This window comes from Magnolia sinica, chromosome 11 (genome assembly GCF_029962835.1).
Source record: "Magnolia sinica isolate HGM2019 chromosome 11, MsV1, whole genome shotgun sequence".
NCBI classification, from domain to species: domain Eukaryota; kingdom Viridiplantae; phylum Streptophyta; class Magnoliopsida; order Magnoliales; family Magnoliaceae; genus Magnolia; species Magnolia sinica.
In genome coordinates, this window is record NC_080583.1 from 49,038,656 (window position 1) to 49,045,202 (window position 6,547).

General features: G+C 38.9%; 1 non-coding gene across 1 annotated transcript; it reads right to left on the reverse strand.

Annotated features, from left to right (window-relative positions):
* Window positions 1–5,313: 5,313 nt before the first annotated feature.
* On the reverse strand, window positions 5,314–5,420 carry LOC131219774 (small nucleolar RNA R71). The gene has a single exon (XR_009158418.1). It is a non-coding gene; the product is annotated as a small nucleolar RNA R71 (small nucleolar RNA).
* Window positions 5,421–6,547: the final 1,127 nt, after the last annotated feature.

The window sequence follows — 6,547 nt, forward strand, 5'->3', positions numbered from 1 at the left end:
AGCATAAAATCAAAATAAAAAAATACAGCAATCCTTTGTCAAAATAAGATCTGCTAGCAAGATCTAATGGTTGGAAATCTAGCCAAAACAATCAACAGTCCCAATCATGGCTCTCCTATGCCCAAGGGAGGATCCAAAGCAACAAATGGGCCCTCCAAACACCCCATAAATATGATCCAGCCAAAATCTAGCAAAAGCACAACAACAAATCATCAATCATGCACCTGAAAAAATGAAGAGGGAAGTGGAGCAAAGAGGAGACAGCAAAAAGGCCAAGAGCCACCAGCCAAAACCTTCTAGGGAGCAGCAATGGTGTCCCTGGACGGATTGGGAAGAAATTGATATAGGAAGAGAGTACACCTTGGCCAGACCAGCACCCACGCCAGATCGCTGGACAAACCAGCTCCAAGTGGTAATCGGACTATCGCCCGCGGTAGTTCGACCACCGCCCACGATTGGAATTACGTGAGATAGCATGCTGGTCCCCTTTGAAAAGATGGGACGATCGGACCATAGTCGGAACCGCTGGATAAAAGCTGAAAAAGTGAGAAAAAGGATTCTTCTCATGAGAAGAGCCCAATATCTCGCGAGAAGTTCAAAATCTCACAAAAATTGGGAATCTTGATAAGAGGGATGATAAATTGTTGGAAAAATAAAAAGATAATAAAAAGAAAATTATACAAAAATAAAAAAAATCATGGTTAATGCCCCATTAATTCATTAGTGAAGGCCATCTGACTATTCAAATCGGACCGTATAATAAAAACTGAAAGACGATGCCCACCCGTAAGATCAAACGGATATTTTCTAAAAAAATTCAAAAATACTTTCAATAAAATCCCTGCCGAATCTTGTTCCAAAGAGATTAGTTTTCAAGAAAAATGTTCAAAAAATGCAAGCAACATGCAATACACTAAGGAATCTTCCATATTCTCCAGCAATCAATGCAAACAGTAAAATAAGATTCAATCCCTTTCGATTTCCCCAGAGGACGATTGAATCCGTATATGATACAAGTACGATTGGCCCGATCTCCATATCTGGACAGTCATACGAGACGAATGTGAGTAAAAATGATTTGATCTATATTTGGAAAGAATAATCAAACTCAAAGTGATGATAATCCATTGTAATCAAAGTATCAGAATCAGCAGACTACATACCTAGTCCGAGATGATCAAAAAGTTTGATCGAGTCCAAGTCAGCATTGTGAGTTCCCTGTAAGGTTACATCAACATGCAGGGCAGCTAACCACTTTGACAATCAAACAGAACGAATACTCATATGGTGATTACATAGCAAAGGAAACGACAAATCTAAATAGTATGGGAATCCTCGTAAATCAGCATCAATGCGCAGAGGCCCTACTTTTTTGACTTACCCTCCAATGTTATTAAACAATCTGAGATGAAAGGGTTGTAATTGATGACCCGTAGTGCCGCATTGACGTGCAGGGACAATCACAACATTTTCCTCAACCCTCATGACATGTGCGAGTCATCTCTTTTCCAAATAATCAGCTGACAATGGTACAATGGCCGGCAACAGATTCGAACCACTACCTTTTCTGACCAGAAGGGTGGGGTGTCCACGTGCTTTGGCTTGGTTGCTCGCAACCTCAGCCAAAGAGGAGCATCTGTAAACACCCCACCTAGGCTTGTATCTTGAGAAAGCTAAGACAATCCGGGAACCATGAACATATCCTAATCCCAGCTCATATCCTAATCCGAATCAAACCCTCATCTGAACCAAAACCTAATCCCAGCCTAACCCTAGCCCAAACCTCAGCCTAAACCCTAACCCTAGCCTTAACCCTAATTCGAACCCTAAAATATCATCAAAGCCAAAGTGTACATACAAATTAGTGTAAAAACACACCCATTTGAGCCCAAAAGCCTGAAAGAAGACTTCCGAATGAGCCAGAGCACCAAACAAAGCCCATTGACCAAAGCTCGGACCAACCGAAGCCCGAGCGGTAGTCGGACTACCGTGGGCAGTAATCCGACTGTCGCTCTAGAAACAAATAGGTATCTCCTTCGAGCAACAGTTGTCTCTCTTCCCAAAGTCAACTTTCATATGGATTTACCCTCCCATCTTATCTTATTTACTATTTTACCAGCCTCCAAGAGTTAATGAAAGCATGCCACATGGCATTCCTCTCTCTTCAACCAATCCCAAGCTGTCATGTCGGCTTTTACCCCTCTCAAGCCTAACAATTACCACATTACCATTAAAAAAGGCTATAAATAGCCCTCTCCTCTTCACATTTAACACAACAATTTCAAGAGAGAAAAAAACTCTTCTCATTTCAAGGGAGAGGGAGGAAAGGAAGAGAGTGAGGGTGAGAAGGAGCTCCCAAGCCTCCAAGTATAGATTTTTCAGCTACCCCTTAGCCTCCTTTTAACCTTCCTAACCTTACAAGCCTAGCCTGGATTGATCATGGTGTAGTCCATGTCTTAATGTACTCAAGATTGAGCCAAAGATCTTTTCATTTTGGTTACATACGAGCATTCATTATAACATCTCCCTTCTCAACCAACCTCCTTCTCTAGATCTCTAGTGAACGTATGCTCTGTGAATTGTCGTACGTCGGATCTTGTCACATCAGAAATTTCTAGAGATTTAGTACACTTTCTTTACATTTTTGCACAAGCATCATCACATCTGCCTTCTAAACATATCGTTGGACGTATACTTTGTAGCCTACCGAAATCTCAGATCTTGCCACATCAGAAATCCACGTGTGGCTAGTCCTATTTCAACTACATCATTCATCCCTTGAGATTTCCTTACCACACTAAGTAGATACCGAATATTCGTACGGGCAGAGAGGGTGCCTAACACCTTCCCTCTTCGTAATCGAGGTCCCTTACTTGGAATCCCGAATTACAGACCAGGAGTCAATCTAAGGTAGGAGAATCTTCAAATTTCTCCAACCTTACTATTTCGTGGGTTCTAGCCAACGGTGGAATTTTGAGGTTAAGTGGCTAGTGGCAACTCCAAACCGACAATCAAGGTTATATACCCCACAACATACAACACAAAAAAAAAGTAAAAGTAAGATCGCAAAAGAGCGTGGGCACCGATCTCCCGACATTCACAAAAGGTTGGATCTTAGAAGACCAAAAATGAAGAATTCACATGCCAAAGATGCAAGAAAACCAAGTGAGAAATGAAGAGAATTGAAGACTTAAAGTGAAGGAAAGGAACCCTAAAAATCTGCCTGCTTAAACTAGTCTAAGCCCACCTTTGACTAGTCCAAGGCTCCTACTCGACTAGTCAAAGATTCCTCGACTCAAAATCCAGCAACATAAACTTTTAATTTCACATAATCCTCGACTAGTTGAAGGTGACCCTCGACTAGTTGAAGGCTATCTTTGACTAGTCGAGGGTTATGTAGATGTTGTGCAGACTTCGTAAATTTGAAGCGGTTTCTGAATTTTTCTAACTGGGTGCGAAAGTTGGAGTTGCAGAACTATAAATAAGAGTCCCTAGGATATTCCTATGCATCTTCTAGGGTTTGAGGAGTTTAGCAAAATGAAGCCGTTGCCAAGAATTTTTCTTCCTTTTCCTTAGTTCTTTTTATGTTTTTCTTAAGAAATTTTTGTTCAATCATGTCTATGGTTGGCTAAACCTCTTAGTTAGGGCTAAGACGTGAAGCTTATAACGTGATGGGATGTTTCTTTTACTTTGATTCATGTTTATGTTAAACCTTCTTTGATTCTAGTTTGATTTTAAAGGAATGCTTTTAGTTCTTAATAGTTTATTGTGACTCAAATTACACTAGATTTGCAATAGCTTTGAGTATCTTCTTTTCCTAATTTTGAGATTGTGGGATTAGTAAATCCTATTGTTAGACATTGTCTCATGAGCATGGTTTGGTGATGGAATCTCTTCCAATTATCACAATTCTCCTCCATTGAAAATTAGGTCAAGGAAATTTCAAATTGATCTCAATTGTATATCTTCTAATTGGATAGGATAGGACTTCAATTCCAATCGTGTGACTTGAATCAAGTAAGAGGGTTCCTTGATCTCTACAAGTGGATCCTTAGAAACCCTAGTTACCACCTTTGAATTTGTTAGTTTTAATCAATTTAATCACAATTACTCTTTCAATTATTTAGATTTAGTTTTAGTTCTTCATCTAGTTCTAGTTCTAGTTAAATTTAGTAGACACATAAGTTCAGTCTTTGTGGATTCGACCTCGGTCTTACCAAGATTATTACTATATTGCGACCCTACACTTGGAGTAGTGAACAAGTTTTTGGCACTATTGTTGGGGACTAATGGTTGCGTGTTCTGAGATTGACTAGTTTTGGAATTAGTTTAAGATTAGGGTTTTTCTATTTTCTATTTTTAGGTTAGGGTTTTTTCTGAGTTATTTTAGAAATGAGCTTTGATTTCTATTTCTAGGTACAGAAACTTTAATTTTTTGTTTTTAGATCTACTTTATAATTCTAGGATAGAAACGTTCCTAATTTATATTTAGAAACTAAATTTTTCTGTTTTTAGAAAATTTTCTTTTTCATTTTTAGAAGCTAGGTTGCTTTCTTATTTCTTTTTTTCTTTTTTAGAAACTAATTCACTTGCCTTTTTCTTTTGCAGGATCCTAACATAGATCCTTCTAATTTAGTAATTTCTTTCTAATTCTATCTATTTCTATTTCTAGATTTTTATTTCCTTCTTTTTCTTTCTAAGTTTAGGTTAGATTCTGAAATTGAGGGCTGAGAGTGTTTCATTCCCAAGTGGATCTGTGAGAACACTCGACATCTTTTGAGTGAAGGAGGATTAGTTAAGGGGTTATCTATCCATCACAGGGTTAGACACCACTCGAGATCGTCAAAGTTAATTGAGGTTATGGTTGCAAATCAACCTATAAATTAACTAGTGAATCAGCCGCAACCTCGGGTTGTGAAAGTCCAGGATGAGAATGAGGTACACCATGCACTCCCGCGTCATACTTTACGAGACTATTTACAATCAGCGGGGGTGAGCACCCCTTCATGTATGGTTTTTCCAAGAAACACAGGAAACGTGGATATCAAGCCTGGAGTGATCTAACTCCTTTCAAAGTTCCTTAGACTTGAATATGAAAGTCCATACCTGCACTTGTAAGAGTTTGACAAGGTTATAGCCACTTTATACTTTCCTAACGTGTCTGAGGACACGGTCAGGCTGAAACTCTTTCCTTTCTCCTTGAAAGAGAAAGCTAAAACGTTGTTATACTCACTACATCCGCGATCTATTGGCACTTAGAATGACATGATGAAGGAGTTCATAAAAAAATTCTTTCCATACCATAAGACGAATACCATCAAGAAGTCGATCATGAACTTTGCCCAAAAGGAAGATGAAACATTCTTCGAATGTTGGGAGTGGTTCAAGGATCTCGTCAGTTCATGCCCACAACACAGTTTTGAAATGTGGCGCGTAACAACTTTCTTCCACGATGGACTAACATCTCCCATGTGCCAATTAGTCGAGATGATGTGCAATTAGGAATTCATGAACAAGAATGTCGATGAGGTGTAGGATTACTTTGACAAACTCGCTAAAACCGCACAATCATGAGACATCAACCCAAAACCTAGCACCACATCTAAGCCTACTCAATCAAGGGAGAGAGGTGGGATATACTTGCTGAAAGAGGATGATAATATAAATGCTAAAGTGGCCAGTCTCACAAGGAAGGTCAAGACCATGGAACTTAAGAAGGATAAGGGTAAGGAAGTTGTTTGCGGTATCTGTGCTTACAACATACATACAACTGAAAATTGCTTAATGATGCCTGATTTTCAAGAGGCACTGAATGAGCAATCAAATATCATAAACAACTTCCAAAGACCTTTCAATGGACCCATCTCTAACACATATAATCCCAGTTGGAGAAATCATCCAAACTTTAGTTGGAGGAATGGACAAACTGCTACTCCTCAAGGAATCCCTAACTAATTCTTGATTCAAGGGAAACCTCAAGAGGATCCGGTCTAAAAATATATTCAAAACTAAGAGCTTATCACTCAGAGTATATTGCAAACCCTTCAAGACCTTTCAAAGGCTATATAAGGGCATGAGACAAAAAATTCAATTGGGAAAAAATGGATTTTTCCAGCCCAACCTTTCCCCAATCCTAAACCACAGTACGAAATAAGTGATCCAAGCTTTTCAAATCAAATGGAGCAAGCTAAGTCTATCATCGCTCTTAGGAGTGGGAAGATAATTAACAAATCTATTCCAGTAAGGGTTGAAAAGTCTAAAGGCCCAGAAGTAGATGAGACTGATAGACCTAGCAACACTCCACAAGAGTTAGAACTGAAATTCCAAAGCAAGCCGATTGCACCATTCCCCCAATGGTTGATTGCACAAAAATCTCTCTCTAACTCTCAGGACATTCTAGAGGTGTTAAAACAAGTGAAGGTCAATATTCCTTTACTGGATGTGATTAAACAAATACCTTCATATGCCAAATTTTTGAAAGACTTATGTACGGCTAAAAAATAAAAAAATATTCAAAAGAAAATCTTTTTAACTGAAAAGGTGAGAG